A 17,165-nucleotide genomic window follows, 5' to 3' on the forward strand; every position below is an offset into this window, starting at 1 on the left:
TCCTTAAATTCATTCCATAGCCCAAGCAGGCCTTGTACCTATGTGATCTTTCTGCTTCAGTCTGTTGAGTAGCTAGGCTTTCCCCTTTTTCATTCATTTGAAATAAAACACAAGTGACTACAGACCTACAATCCTGGCACTCGGGAGACAGAGACATCAGGAGTTCAGGATCATCATTTGATTGCATAGTGAATTCAAGTATAGTTTGGGCAATATGGAGATCCTAAGAAAGGGAAAAGATCAAGGGAGGTAGGAGGCAAGAATGGATGTTCACAGAGACAAAAATCTCTAAGATAATAAGAAGACTTAAGGACTGTGTTTCCTTATGTCTATATGCTACCCTGAGAATAATGCTGGAGCTGGAAGGGAGCCATACAAAGGAAGGAGGTAAAGGCAACAGCATTCTGGAGTCCTGACAACTAATATTCAGGCATACTCATTCCTACAGAGATGGGACTACCCGGTAATTTCCTGCAAAGAAAACTGATGACACACTGTAAATTTATTGTTTTCAATAAGTGTTGCCATCACAGAAAGGCACAAATGTGTCTGTTCTGGTATAGCATGTTCATGTCAATGTAGAAAAACACACAAATGCTCTAGAAAGTCAACTAACCTCACTATTATATAAACTGACGCATCTGATCCTTTTCTGGAGTCAGTTCGTCCCAGAACTCCATGGGAAGTTTCTGCATATGAGGAATGGCAGTTTTATTTCCAGATGTCATCTGTTCACCACAGCAGCTGAGAAATCTGCATTCAATGCTGTCAATTTCTGTTTTCTCCTCCCTGCAGCTACATCTTAGGCATACATGTCTCCTTACCACATGGGCCACTAGAAATGCCAATCTCCATATTCCACCCTAGTACAGGACTCTGAAGTGTTCTTACAGTTCATTTCTATTTAGCCTCTACTCCTCACCCAGCAGGAAGGATGCTTTCTCCAGCTGTTTTCTCCAGCATCTCCTTGGCAACCCATTACACACACACGCACACATGTATGTATGTATGTATGTAAGTACCAGATGGGCAGTGGTGGTGCATGCCTTTAGCCCCAGAATTCAGGAGACAGAGGCAGGCAGATCTCCGAGTTCTAAGTCAGCCTGATGTACAGAGCGAGTTCCAGGACAGCCAGGGCTATACAGAGAAATCCTGTCGAGAGAGAGAGAGAGAGAGAGAGAGAGAGAGAGAGAGAGAGAGAGAGAGAGAGAGATGTAATTACTCTTGTTGCTGCCACTGTGAAGAACATTACGCACAGGGAAGAGGGTACTTTTTCAAGATGCAAACAGCTAAGTCCTTGATGGAATAACCTAGTATATGAATGTTCCAACTTAACTAAATGGGTTTTTTTTACTGCTCTGTTATCAGAAATCAATTCACTATTGTTTTGCTAAAAGAATTTATAACTATCTTTATCAAACGTGATGGGGAAATTTTCCTAATCATTTGGATTTGTTAATGAAAATACTACAGGGTCTTTCTTTCCCATCCATTCTTGACTTTTGGTGTGGACAGGAAGAGGACTCTGATTTATCATCAGTTATTACTCTATCAATGACATGGTGTTTAGGCCTGAGTAAAATATCAGTCCCATCTGATCTGGGATTTTGCTAGCAGATGCTTCTAATTATGATCATGATCCATGGTATACCGGCCTTATATCATCTAACCGGTAAACAAGCCAGAGGAAGCTTCATTTCCTTGCAAAAACATGATCATCACAGGCCATACTGTATCACACAGGTGTGCTGTGCATTAGTCAGATTCTTGTCACTGTAATAAAATATCTGATAAGTTATGGGAAGAAAGCTTTCTTTGAACTCGATTCAGAGGATTTCAGTCCATTTCAGAGGATTTCGTAGCTGGGGACGACACGGTGAAGAAGTTCAATGGCAGTGGGAATATATGAGAGGCTTTTCCATATCATAGTAGACCAGTAAGCAGAGAAAGAACGGCAGAATGAGGGGCAGGAAGAACCTTCAAAGGCTCACCCCACTTCTACCAGTTAGGCTCCACAGCCATCAAAACTGTGCTGTGAGCGGTCACTGATGTTCAAAACAGAAGCCTAAGGGAGAAATTTCAGATCAAACCATAAGTGGGTAGCTATAAGTTCTCTGAGGCACAGAGATCCCATGGTATAGGAGAGGATTTGTATGGAGCTCCTCTGAACCAGGGATCTTAGGCAGACGCAATGGTAGCTCTGTAGATGAATGGAACCATCCATGGTTCTCCACCACAGAAATCACCATACAACTTCTTTCTGAGACACAAGGCACACACAGACAGAATGAACACACAGCTCAGGCAGGACAGTCCACTTGTTTCCCAGCTGGTAGAAGTGTTTGAGAAGGATTAGGATGTGGCCTTACAGAAGAAGGTGTGTGACTTGGGGTAGGCTTTGAAGTTTCTCAAGACCTGTGTCATCTCCAGCCTGTTCTTTCTCTGCCTCCTGCTTGCAGGTAAAGATGGAAGTTTGGAGATGCTCCTGCTGCCTCTGAAACCATAAGCCTAATTAATCACTTTCTTTTATAAATCACCTTGGTTACGGTGTTCCGTTACAACAGGAAAGTAATGAAGGCACTAACGTACTTTCCCTCTTTTCATTTAAGTATGATGCAAAAATTCAAGAATAGCAGCATGGGCTAGAGAGGTGGCTCGGTGGCCAAGGCAATTGCTGAGCAAGTGTGAGGAACAATAATCCCACTGTTACTATGTTGAGGTGGGAGGCAGAGGCAGGAAAATCCCTAGAAGTTTGTATGTAAGTAGCCTGATATAAACCAATGAGACCCTGTTTCAGGCAAGGTGGAAGGTGAGGACCAATGTCTGAGGTTTTAATTTGACCTTCACATGCATGGTATCCATTACACACACACACACACACACACACACACACACACACAACACACTAAACAGGAGCAGTTCTACAACAGCTCCACTGGCTGTGGGTATAAACGAAAACAATTTGGGAAAGGGTAGACTCATCATCCATTACAAATAGCTAGTCTGTCCTACAGCTTAGAGAAATGTATCAGTCAGATCTCTGTGTAGAAGTCAGGCAGTTAGAAGACGGGACACCCAAGACATTCCACCTACAATTCACCACCACCTTTTTCACACAGAACTCCAAAGGGCAATCAGTTAACCAACTGACCATTCAAAGGCACAGACCTCATCAGGAACATTTAAAGAGCACGAACATTTAAGAATAACGGTATTATCAGACTTCCCAGAGCATAAGCTGCTGTTGAATAGGGACTGACTGATTATCCTCTGACTGCCAAATTTTCAGGCATGGAAACAATATGGTTGAGCATCTCTTATCTCGAATGTTTGGGGGAAGATATATTTGAATTTGGAATTAAAAGATTTTTTGGGCTATTTGCATATACAGGTATGAAAAATAAAATACCTATGGAATGGACCTTAATTATAATCATGAATGGATTAATGCTAACTTATGCCACATTTACATTTTATATGTTTCATATATATATATATATATCTGAAAGATAATTTTAGTTTATTATTTTTGGCACATCTGCATTTTGACTGCAAGCCATCACAATATAATGTCAAGAGTAGAAATTTGTCTCTTGTGGCATTATGTGGGCACAGAGTTTCTGATTCAAGAGAATTTCAGATTTCAGGTTTGTGGACTAGGGATGATCCACCTGTATTTGCGAAATTAACAAATTATGCGAACAAGTTTTGTTCAAACTCTTGGATCTTTTCATTTCGCAGTTTTCTTTGTCTGGGGATTTTGGGGAGTGTCTTTTAAGACAAGGTCTCACTATGCAGCCAAAACTGGTCTCAAACTTGTAATAGAGCCCAGGCCAGCCTGCCTGAACTTCCTAAGTAGTTGAGATAGCATATGTACACGACCATGCTCAGTTTTCAAACTTTTGTGTCTTGCTGGATGTCCTTTGGGGAAAATGCAAACCCAGTAACATCCTGGCTTTGACCATGTGTTTCCTGCAATGCCTCTTTGTTAAAGCTTTTCTCTCTATGCCAGTCTGCGTTTCTCATGCCATGTGGGAAGAGTAATTAACGTTAGAAGACCAGATGAGTTTTATTTGTCCAATCCCTTCACAGATGGACTAAAAAGGTTTGCCATTTCCTTGGAATTTCATTTTAGCTTACAGAAACTCAGATACCAAGTAGTAATGAAGTTGATTTAGACAAAATGATAAGTCATTTGTGGTTAAATGGGTTGGGGAAGTAGACAGATTAAAAAGAGAAATTCCACGTATAAAAGATGCAAACTCAGATTAACAGGCACTGGCTTTCAAAGCTATTCAGTAATTATAAAGGGTGTGGGGAGTAGGCTGGGAAATTCCTGCTGTGCAAGCATGAGAATTAGGGTTTGGATCACCAACATCTTTGTAAACGCCGGGTGTGGTGATATATGTGTGTGTGACCCCAGTGCTGGGGGAGCGTTGGAAAAAGAGGGTCCCTGAAGATCACTGGCTAGCCAGAATAACCATATTGATGAGTTCTAGGTTAAGTAAGAGACTGCCTCAAAAAATAAGGTGTTCTGGTCTACAGAATAAGTTCCAGGACAACTAGGGTTATACAGTTAAACCCTATCTTGAAAAACAAAATAAAAAGTAGAAAGTAGCAGGCACTAACATAGACTTTTTGCACTCTGCATGCATGTATGTATGTACATACACACACACACACACACACACACACACACACACACACACACACACGCCCCGCTTGGACCTGGAAATTATAATAATCTATTATAACTGCTGCTCAAATATCCCAGTAAAGTAGCTATGCTTTTACAAAATACATTCTGAAAATCTGTGGCAAGGCCTTTCTCATGTTTGCGGTCCCATCACATCATACTTGCTCCTAAGATTAGAGGCAGCAAGGAAGTGGGCTCTGCTTAAACTTAGAGGCCAGGAAGAGCGTTGAATAGTGAAGGATGACATGCCTCCAAATCTATGTCAAAACCAGCCCTCCAAACAATTTGGATGTCAAGAAAACATGAATCTGTTTTGCAAAACCTCGCCTTCCAAATTCCTTCTCTCCCACTTTTCTACCCACTCCGTGTAGATATCAAAAGCTGTATTTCTGGCACTTTAATCCTTGACTCTGCATGTCCCTTCCAAAGGAAATAATCACTATCTATAAAAATGGTTTCACTGAATGTTCCCTGGCACCAGGCCTAGGGGGAATCTACCTATGTTCCTCCAGTGGGAACAACTTCCAGAGCCCTGGGCTATGCCTTCAAAATGATGTCTGTGGAGCTCCAATTGGGTCAAAAAACATTGTCCTAGATGAAAATGAAAAAAGAGGTCAGGAAAGTTTGTTTGTTTTTTAAAACATAGTTTTCCAAACCTCATCACATCCTTGACCACATAAACTCTTCCTGGCATTCTTAAATGCATAATAATTCTCTCTTCCCATTAATCTCTCGCCTGTTCCTCCTTCCCTCCCTCCCTCCCACCCTCCCTCCCTCCTTTCCTCTCTTACTTTATTGAAGCAGGATCTCACATGTCTCAGGTTGGTCTTGAGGTAACTATATAGCAAAAGGTAACCATGGACTTTTGATTCTCCTGTTTCTACCTTCTAAATGCCGGAATTAAGGTATGCACCAGGATGCCCAGTTTCTGCACTACTGGGAATTGAACCCAGGGCTCCTGGATGCCAGGCAAGTGCTTTCCCAATTGGGGTATATCACTAGCCTAATAGTCTCCTTATATCCTTCACGGTGTTTATAAAAGGAACAATTATACACACTTTGTTGTTGTTTTATTTCCTCTTTGGCAATACTGGGAACTGCAAGTATCTAGGGCCGCAGACTATGAGACTCCACCACTGAGCTATAATTCCAATCCGTGTTTTATTTTCACATCAATTGTCCAACCTGGACTTGAACTTGCATTTTCCCGCCTTAGTCTCTCAAGGAGCTGAACTAAAAGCCTGGTTAACACCAGGCCAAGTCACTTGTGATTTTAAAATTCTAGTATATGCCTTGTTATGCAGAACAGGGATTAGCAAACTAATCCTTAGTTTGTCATGTCCTTTTCATTAAGAAAAAGTATGGTTATTAAATAACTGTTGGGATGCATGGTTTATAAACAAAGTTTTACCATAATATACTAGTCTAGAACAATTTGGTCCTACTGCATGAAAACTTTCCCCAAGACACTGGGAGACCTATAAAAGAGAGACACGTAGGGGCTGGAAAGATGGTTCAGTGGTTAAGAGCACTTTCTGTTCTTGTAGAAGTTCCAGATTTGATCCCCAGTCCCCACATGGTGGTTAAGAAACATCCATTAAACAGTTCCAGGGATCCAACAGAAATATATATGGTGCATATATATACACATGCAGGCAAAACATTCGTATATATAAAATAAAATAATCTTAATTTTTAAAGAAAAAAGAGAGACAGATAAATCCAATATTGCACCGAATGCAAATTGTTGAGATATATACTAATAGAAGTGTGGTCACAGATAGCAAGACCAGTTGGAGACCTACCATTTGCGTCAGAAAGGAGGCTATATCTAGTGACTTCATCCTACACGTAATGTACCTGTTTATCTTAATTTAATATCAAAGAATCAGGAACATCCCTAGAGTCAGGGTATGGAAGTTTGAATGTAATTGGCTCTCATGAGCTCATAAGGAGGGGCACTATTAGGAGGTGTGACCTTGTTGCATTAGTTGTAGCCTTGTTGGAGGAAGTGTGTCACTGTGGGGATGGGGCTTTGAGGTCTGCTATGCTAAAGCTACACCTAGTTCTGTTTACTTCCTGTTGCCTGCCAGTCAAGATGTAGGACTCTCAGCTCGTTCTCCAGTACCATGTCTGCCTGCACGCTGCCTCTGTGATGATAATGGACTGAACCTCTGAAACCGTAAGTGAGCCCAATTAAATGTTTTCTTTATAAGATTTGTGGTGGTCATGGTGTCTCTTCACAGTGATAGAAACCATAACTAAGACACAAGGTCTGTTTTGCTTATTTGTGGTATATCAGGAAATGATGTGAAAGAAACAGATCAGGGTTATTTATTGTCAACCATGAAGGTAATGAGTGAAGATGCCAACAGTCAGATCAAGCTGAATCCCTGTACCCTTCTTTCAATTGTTGCTTCTTTCTTTGACATAGCATCTCAATATATACTTCACTCTGGCTTTGAACTCACTGTCCTCTTACCTTAGCGATAACAAATGCTGGCATCATAAACATTTCTAGAGTCCATAGCACAGTCATTTCTTTTGTCAAACACTTTGTAGACTAAGAGTATGTAGAATGCATGGAACGTAGTACTCTCCTCTAACACTTGAGCACTCCAATCTCCTACAAAAGGTCAGCAGCCATCAACCTTTTCTAAAATAGGATTTCCTCCTACAATACAATGTAACACATCAGGCTGAAAACTCTGGTCTATTTTAATTCTTAGTCACTTTGTCTTCCTTGTAAAGCATTGTAGACTATTTAAGAATCAACAGAACTGTGGGTGGTTGTATACAATGCCATATTAAGTTACAAGGTAACAGCAACAACACATAGTTGCTAGAAGTTGGTGGCCACCAAAATACAGATTCAGAGTGTGGGCCACAAGAAGAGGATTCAATTTATGTGTTACAGAAATAATCTAAACCTAACCAATAGTAGATGTTTGAAAAATACACACTATACTACATGGATGTATTATATCCTAAATGATTAAGAACGGCCCACTTTTAATAGGAATGTGAACAGTAATGAACAAAAAGAAAAAATACCAATAAATATACAAAAAAGATTCCCTCTCCCCACCCCCCAAAATACACGTTAAAAGTGACTGCTACTTAAACCACAGAATTGTAAATTAATCTTTAATACTGGCAAAGTTGTGAGAGGAACAGGACTTCCTAAGCTGATGGTGAATAAAGCATAAATAACAAGAATATACTGCATAGGTCCAAAAGGGGAGAACTCCCAAATACTTATCTACCATGTTTTAATAGAACCCATATGGAAAATGTATGGCTCTTACATTTTAGCTCTTAGCAAAATATGCTTATCAATTAAAGTATTATTTGCAATTGTGAATGGCTAGAAACAGCTTTAAATATCTCCAGTATAAGACAGATTTCTCACATTTTAGAACACTAGGTAGAGTACATATAAAAGATTTTTTTGTGCTTTTAAAGTCAATTTACATATACTATGTGGAGAACGACTGTATATGTAAAATATATATTTGCATTGAAACAAGACTGCAAAGAAAGCACAGCTCCACGTTCTATAGTGTAATTACTAGGTAAGGGGATTAAGGAAAATCTTAAATTAAAAATATTAATTTAAGCTATCTCCTCATCCTCATTCCATCTAAGAAATTATTTTAAGTGTGTGTGTGTGTGTGTGTGTGTGTTAATAAATAGATTCTGAATCCCTTTGAACATCCACAGATATCTACCAAAGATTGGACAGTTAAGTTGCTCTTGCAGAAGCCAGCTAAAACCTCTAGTGTTCAAAAAAAGGTAGCTCAAAGTAGATATGTCTTTCCATGGTTCTGCAAACATGATCATCAAATACATAAACACACACAGAAACACATATACATGCACACACACACACAATCCAAAGTAGTAAAAAGCCACACACAAGTATTCTAAAAGGCAACATAAATTATTACCTTCCCTAACATTCAGCATCCAAAGTCAGACTTTGGGGGAGTGGCCAGTCTATGCAAAGCATGCAGTAGTTAATATACATTTACTAAATCATTGTCACTGCAGCTGGGTAGCGGAAGCCTTCTAAAACGCATTTGGTTAACATATACTTGTGATTATTTCCAGAACTTTGAAAAAAATGCCTTTGTGCATGCTTGAATAAATGAGAATGCCCCTGCAAAGTTTTGCTGAAGACAGAGGTAGGTGTGTGTGTGCACATTGTATGCATATGAATGGCTTTTCCTACTATATATAATAAAGTGTAGAGACATGTCCTCTTTTCTACTACAAATGCAATATTTCCTTATTGCATTATCAAAAATACATACATACATACATATATACATACATATGCTTTGCCTAGAAAACATGTTAACATTCATCAAATTTGCACCAGTATTTTTATGCTTAAAATTATTTTCCATTCATTTTATAAATGCAGTTGGAATGCAGAAAGCTGCTTAGTTATAAAGCTACCAGATTCAGTAAACCTTTTCTTAATTTGCCGTTGCCTTTTTATTCCCTTTTGCCTCGGCACTGGCACAATCAATGCCTAAATATGTGATTCAAGATGACACCTAGTCCCATGAGTCAGTGGATACAGACTCAGATAGCATGCATATGTGTGCACAGATAGCTATGCAGCAATTTCCCGGTGAAAATGGCATTCCTTCCACACATGTGAATGCTTCCTTGCCTGTAGCAAAGGCAATCCATCATTTAGCAACATGGCCAAAAACAATAACCTGCATTTTTAATCACAATGAAAGAGGCAGAACAGAAAACGCAAGTACATGTATAATGACACCTTTAAAAAAAACACTATCACAAACCAAATAAATAACAAATTACAAGAACTAAAGATTTTTAAAAGCCATAGAGATTCCATTTTCTCCTTGTAGGTTTTTTTTTTCACTGCAGTTAGGAAGCTGTGTGGACCGTTCGCATGACCAAGCATGCACACCTGGTTTTAGCCACCCACCTCTGTCTGGATGTGTCTAACTCACCATTTTCTTTCAGGGTCCACACTCAGTGTCTTGGGAGTGAGCGTGCCTGCATCTTATAGCTACTGAGAAAAAAACGGCAATGCAGACAGGTCTTCACAAATCCCAGCATCCTATTGCCAGAAGTCACACAGAGCAATTTTTCTACACAGCCAGGGCTACCAGTCCCACTGGTAGGGACGGCAGCTTTCAGTTCCAATGTGCTTTCAGCCAGCTGTAAAAACCCAACGCTGTAAAAACTGCATGCATCCTTAGACATACATGCAGTATGGACCAACATGTCCCCTTGCACACGTGTGCACGTCTGCAGGGCTTCGGCCAGAATCTATACCCTGATTTGCATGATTTTTTGTCTTTGACAGAACAATAAACAATGAGAATGTTTGCACATCTTGCCAGATCAAACCCACGCCATTATGAGCTGACAAACAATGTGCCCTTTAAGACGGTAGAACAAAAGAAGCATTGGGTACTACACCCCCCTCACAAATAGCACAAGTGATTTTTAAAACAGTTCCCTTCGGGGATAAGATGCCCTGAGAAGGAGCCCTAGAGTCTCTTACCTGCATCCCCGCTCGCTGCTGTAGACTGTGGCTCACTCTGTCTGCAAAGGCAGCTAAGTGCTTCAGGGACCCACAGCCCGCCTCTGCCACCGCAGAACACTGCTGCCTAAGGCACTGAGGAGTCACAAAGGCAGCTGGCGACAGCTGGAAGATCAGAGCCTCCTGCCTTATGATGGACAAGTTTATGCAGGGTCTGTCAACTCCAGAGCTCGGTATATGTGACCTCAGAGAACGTTCCTAACACATACCATGGTTAAACTATAAGAGATTTCTCCTTTGAAAATCCCTATCAGGCACCGAGCGGGAGAGTGGTGGTCCTTCTTTTCCTATTTTTCAAATATGGAAAATAAAGAAGAAGCTACAGCAAGAAAATCATTCATAAATTCCACTTAAGAACTCTCAGCCGTGCTACCGCAGGCAATCCATGGTCTAATGCTACAGTGGAGTTAAAGATGACATTCAACAGCCTATTTTATGTCTGTGGATATTCTTAGGCTGATTACGCACTCATTAGGAATGTAATCCATCAGTTAACAAACCAAGTGTTTCAGAACCTTTCCTGTGTGCAAGGGCACTGGGGCGAGAATACAAAAGCCTCCAGGCTGACCCCAACTCACCCAATTCCTTGCATCCCAATGACTTGCATTTAAAGACCCTGTGCCCTAAGTCCACTCTGAGCCCAACCCCCAACCTCAGTGCCATGGTCCTGAACTGAAATTGCTTCCCTCACGGCTTTTCCTCACAGTTCCTTCCTCTGAGTCCTGGGCTTAGGCACCAAGGGTTTCTCTTTACAGCTTCTTTCCATAAAGCTCTTCTTACTGCACAGGAATTATTTCAAACTCCTGCTCATTTCACCAAATCGTGTTATTATCCAACCTCCAATGAAGTACATTGCTAATGTGTTATCATTATAGCCATGAAGCACTGACGTTTTTATTAGTATATATTCGCTTTTACGGCATTATGGGTTCCATTCTTACATTTTCACACATGTAAGTCACATAATTTGTCCATCCTCACACTCTGTTACCTTCCTTTGCCCTTTTACATCCTTCCTCCTCTCAAATACTAACCTTTCCACTACTTTCATGTTATATGCATACACGTGTTCATATATGTTTAATCTAGATTCTACATGAAAGAAAACATCTGGGTTTTTTTTTCTGATTTACCTTATTGTACCTAACACAATGGTCTCTGGTTTCACCGACTTTCCTACAAATGACATGATTTCATTTTTCTTTGTTAGGCTCACATCCCGCCCTACGGTTTTCCTTATGATTCTGTTGATGGAACACCCAGGCTGATTTAATAACTTGGCTATTGTGAACGGTGCTTCAGTGGATACTGATACATAGGTGTCTTTGGGGGTATACTAACTTGGTTTCCATTAAATGCTTAAATCTGAGAGAAAGGGTTAGGAGAGTCTGGGGGGCCTGATATAAACACAGTGAGGAACTGAACATGTAATTTTTATTGCAAAGCCCATACTCTTTCCAGTGTTTTTTCATATCCATATAGTTTTTATCAAATGTACAACAGTGCCCTCTCCTTACCACCCCAATCTCTGCCTTCTTCTCCAAGGGGCTTGTACATGCTAAGCACATATTATACCAACTGAGTATACCCCTAATTACAAATACTTCATTTAAAAAATTAATTATAGAAAATTTAAATGAAAGAAAGGAGTTTCCATACAATACACCCAGTTTCTTCTATCAAGCCTCAGATTTGTACGCATAGTGTACGATCATTTGGATCTTAAAGTATCTCTCATAGTCCTGTGTTTTAAAGGTTTGGTTACCCTGAAGGCCAATACTGTGAAATCAAAGAACCTTTAGGTGATAGGGCCAAGAAGGAGAAAGCCACTAAGAATATATACTGAAATAAAAGAAAGGAGTTTCCATACAATATACCCAGTTTCTTCTATCATTAAGCCTCCTACCATGAGATAAATGGTTTCTTCTATCCTGTGTTCCTTCCATCATGTCCTGCTTCATCAACAGGACTAAAAACAATGTCACCAACTGCAAACTAAAACCACGAGCCAAACCACCTTTTTCCTTTATAAGTTGGTCGTCTCAGACACTTTGTTGAAGTGATGGAAAACAGTCTAATATAATTTACTCCAGATAATGATGCAACAGTGGTACATTTGAGACTGATATGCTACCTACTGCACTAACAAGGCACTTCAACATTTGTACACTAAAATTAACTAAAAAATATATATTATCCTAATATTATCGTGGTTTTGTATTTTTTATTTTTATACTTTTATAAGTTATTTTATACTTTACTAGTTACTATATATTATTTATTGGTCCTTTCCTGGCCTAGGATCCCAGTCAAGTACCACTTTGTATTTAGTGGCTACATTTTCTTAAGATTCTTTCATTTGGGACTGCTACAAAACTAAAAGTTTGTCCCTCCCCTCAAATGTATATGCTAAAAGCACATGGAGATTTGTTCTTATCATCTCAGAATTTGGGATGCAGATGTTGTGTTACAGTTGACTAGGTAAAAACCTTTCATCTTGGAGGGAAACTCTTTAAGACATAGGATGGAAAAAGGGAGGGGAAACAACAGGGTGTTCTAAGGGGATGTGAAACATTCCATCCTGTCGGGAAGCTCGTTAAAACAGAAGTAAAACTTACCCATGTTCCTGTAAGGAACCCTCAGTAAAACTCACTGGTTCACCAAGCTGGACTTTGGCACTATCTGTATACAGTGAGCTCCTGGAAATCTTCTGGTATTCCTAGAAATGGAGAGATACCCCCCCAACCATGGCCTTCATAGTTACGGTTGAACCTTTCGCTGACATTCATCCCTGAATTGCTTCCCTTAGCTGAAATTGTGTTTGGATGACCCCGGGGTTAGTCCTCCCGCAACTGGGGGCCCAGGATCCCTCGGATCCTTTCCTTTCCTTTCCTTTCCTTTCCTTTCCTTTCCTTTCCTTTCCTTTCCTTTCCTTTCCTTTCCTTTTCCCTTTCCTTTCCCTTTCCTTTCCCTTTCCCTTTCCTTTCCCCTTTCCTTTCCTTTCCTTTTCCCTTTCCTTTCCTTTCCTTTCCTTTCCTTTTCCCTTTCCTTTCCTTTCCTTTCCTTTCCTTTCCTTTCCTTTCCTTTCCTTTCCTTTCCTTTCCTTTCCTTTCCTTTCCTTTCCTTTCCGACTACTCATCAATGGTCCCCGCTGTGAGAGACCGCTCACACCCACACCACGCAGGCTCCACTACCCTCTTCAGCTCTCTCTCTTCCCCCCACTAATTAATCCATCAGTCCCGCTGGACCATTCATCCTCTCCAGGACCTGGCCACAGTAGCCACCCGCTCTGGCACTCACCTTTACCCCTCCTCTCATACGCTCATGTGGTGCTTCAGAATCCAACCCTGACCAAGCCAAGACAGCTGCAGTTCTCCTCTTGCGAGACGTGGCCGGTGTAGATGGATTGATTAGGGCACATGTTCCTTTCTCCCTCTCAGAACTCTCCCATATAGAACAAAACCTGAGGTCCTATATGTCTAATTCTACCACTTTCATAAATATATATTACCCAGTTTTATAATCTCACCTTTCATGATATATATATGATCCTATCTAATAACCTACTTCCTGAAGATCACAGGCTAATTTGGGAGCAGGCCAGACTACATGCAGACGAGATTCATCAAAAACATGCAACACACCCTCTGTGGGCAGAGGCAGTCCCTGAGCAGGAACCACACTGGGATTATAACACCTCAGGTCTAATTTTAGCTAGGGCCCGGCTTTTGACTTGCCTCCTGGCAGGTCTCCATAAGGCTGTCCTCAAGTCAGTAAAATATAACAAACTCTCAGAGGTCATTCAGATACGAAGGAAAATCCTTCCGCAGTTTTGGAATGCCTCACTAAAGTCCTGTTACAATATACTAACTTAGATCCAGAAACCATGAAAGGCAGACAGTTACTCGTGACTCATTTTTTTTTCCTCAGTGCTACCCTGACATTAAGGCTAAACTTAGATGTTTGGAGAAAGGCCCCTTGACCCCGTAGGCAGAAGTCTTAGAGTTGGCTTTTAATGTGAACCATGTAAGGAATGACAAAGCCCACAATCATCATTGTCACATGCTAGCCACAGTCCTCTAACCAGCCGAGGAGACAGACCGCCCAATCTGTTCTGTCCGTGCTGCTCCCTTGACCCCCGGGGCTTGAGAATCGCCAGGCCTATGTTTCAAATGAGGTAAAACTTGTAACTGGGCCCGAGTATGCACTACTCATCTTGGTCCCACAAGATCTTGTCCGAGATGTCATAGAGAAGGACATTGGGCAGTTGATTGTCCTCATGCACATAATGCATGGAAACATCAAACTCAGAAAATTCCCAAATTGATCTTCAAGGTCTGGCCATGGACGAGTGAGGCTGCCTGGGCTCCTTTGACCCAACCACAACCTTCCTCTGTAACAGGGAGCCATGGGTAAGCATCATGGTATCAGGACGGCCCATCTCCTTTCTCTTGGATACCAGAGCCACTCAGTACTGAGGGGATTCTGGGGGCCTACCTCTCCTTCTAGTTTCCCTATTGTCAGGGTAGGGGGACAGCCTTATCTACCTCAGCAGACCCTACCACTTAACTGTGTTTTTAGAGATATTTATCTCACTGATTCATTTTTAGTCATGCCGACATGCCAGGTACCTCCTATGGGAAGAGATTTTTTAGCAAATCTCTTCTAGTAGGAGCTTTCATTTCATTTGTTCCTTCCATTCATCTTACCTCAGACTACCTCAACGATGTACCAATTCATGCCCACTGCCGATTACTATTCTCTCCCCCAGATCAATGCCCCTTATGCCTTCCCCCTAAATGGCAGGGCCCCTTTAAAGTCATTCTTGTAATTCAAACAGGGCCCTGTCCCCTTAAGTTCCAGAGGACATCAAGATGAGTCACTTTTTCTCTAGTTCCAGAAAAACAAAAGTCTCATCACCATACTCAAACCTCCTGTGCCAAAACTCCATATACTCTCCCTCTTTCTCTTTTTTTCTATCTGCTATGATGACAAGATGTAAATCTGTTCCAGTTCTCTTACAGATTCTGGGGAAAGTTCTGCTACGTTAAACTCACCCAGTTTCAAGCACATTGTACAGGCCACACCTGCTATACAAAGCAGGTTGACAATGCCAACATTGGACCAGCTCCTGGGACTTACACCATTGGAGCTCATCCCTTACTCTCCTCCTTTCTTCTTCTTCTCCTTCTCATTTTTCCCTTCACCCCCAAAATAAAGAAGATGCAGAGGTAATGTCCTGGAGTTCATCTTTTTACCCCCAGTTCCTTAATTGCCACAGACATGCAATTCTGAGCCCTGAGGGGGTACTGAGGCTGATACTCAAGTGTCCCCGATACTTCTGCTCCATCTGTGTCCTGGATCAGAACACAACATTGAAGTAGTGCAGACTGGGGAGAAATTAGAAGGCAGCCATGTGGTAGTGCAAACCCAGTTGGTACCTGGAGGGCTAGGGCAGGATGGCTGCCTCAAATTCAAAATCAGTCTGATCCATATTGCAAATGAAGACATTGTGATAGTTACTGATGACTGTCAACTTGACAGGATCTAGGGGACAATTATGTGGGCATGACTATAAGGCTGTTTCTAAACTATGTTAACCGAAGTGAAAAAGACCCATCCTATGTATGGGCAGCACCATCCCTGGGTTGAAGAAAAGGAGGAGGTGAGCTAAGCACCAGCATTTCTTTCTCCTGATTGACTTGACCACTATGGAGAACAGTATCCTCCAACAACAAGCCAAAATTCACCCTTCTTTTAGTTGCCTTGTCAAGTACTTTGCCACAGCAATGAGAAGAGAAACAAACTAATAACAGAGATTAAAAACAAATTCTGGCCCAGTGTGATTGGCACACACCATTAATCCCAGCACACAGAAGGCAGAGGCAGACAGATCTCAGTGAGTTTCAGTATAGTCTGGTCTACACATAGTGAGTCCCAGAACAGCCAGGGCTACATGGACGGACCCTGCCAAAAAAAGAAAAGAAAATCAAAAACCAACAACAACAAAACCCAAAACTTCTGTCTTTTTCTGGCAATTGCTGTTTTTCATTTCTGGGATGATGGTCTTGTCTTTACACATACAGAAAGAACACTTCAGGGGGGTGGGGAAAAAAAAGAAAGAAAGAACACTTCAGTTCAGGGCTCTGCCTGGCCTTGTGAAACAGAAAGCTCTGCCCACATCATTCATCCCTGCCCACTCCCAATCCCTCTACTTCCAAGCTCAAGTTTCACCTTTTTAGCACGACTCACTCAGCGCTGGATGCATAATTACCTAGCACAGTCCTTTAGGAAGGCAGGCTGCAATTGCTGGACAGCTAATTGAAGGCCAGGGACAATAAACATCTGCCCTAAAGCCGTGACCATACGGTAGAGTTCCCCAGAAATCAATCTTTGTTCCTTCCGAAATCCACTTGGCAGAAACTGGTTTTCTAGAGAGGAAATTGGTCTTCACAATAATTTCTACACGCCAAGTTTTCTCTCAGGGAAAACGCCCAAGCAGCCTCCGTTGGGTTTGCTTTTCTGGTTCATGTATTTTATATTAGAGCAAAATGTCTCTGAAAAAAATTCTTCGTGCATTCGGTTTTGTAGCTCTACTGGGAGTAAGAACATATTCTTGTTATTTTCTTTTCCTCACCCCAATAAAATACAGCCTTGAGGTCAGTGGTAGCCCAGCTGTAGGGGTCAACCCCATAGCTCATGTCAGCCCCAATTCCAAGAGTGTCCTAGGACATAATATCTTTACAGAAGAAGCCCAAATGTGAGGAGCAACAATCAAAACTAGTTTACATTAATTTTCTTATAGGATTTAAGTAGGAATGTGGAAAGCAAGTTTGATGATTTCTTCTGAAACACTTAGAACTTCTTAACTCTGGA

The 17,165-nt window shown here is 41.3% G+C and overlaps 1 protein-coding gene across 3 annotated transcripts in view; it reads right to left on the reverse strand.

Moving 5' to 3' along the window:
• Positions 1–17,165, reverse strand: part of Shroom2 (shroom family member 2) — a 116,511-nt gene that overhangs the window by 18,222 nt on the left and 81,124 nt on the right. The window contains exon 1 of one of the 3 annotated variants that reach the window (XM_048441669.3): positions 10,251–10,407. The exons of 1 other annotated variant lie outside the window; for it this stretch is intronic. The gene's annotated coding sequence lies outside the window, so the exon portion shown is untranslated. Of the gene's footprint in view, positions 1–9,690; positions 9,918–10,250; positions 10,408–17,165 lie in introns of those variants that run through there. One more of the 3 variants, XM_048441668.3, reaches the window with a different exon arrangement.

This window comes from Myodes glareolus, chromosome X (genome assembly GCF_982192425.1).
Source record: "Myodes glareolus chromosome X, mMyoGla1.1, whole genome shotgun sequence".
NCBI lineage: Eukaryota > Metazoa > Chordata > Mammalia > Rodentia > Cricetidae > Myodes > Myodes glareolus.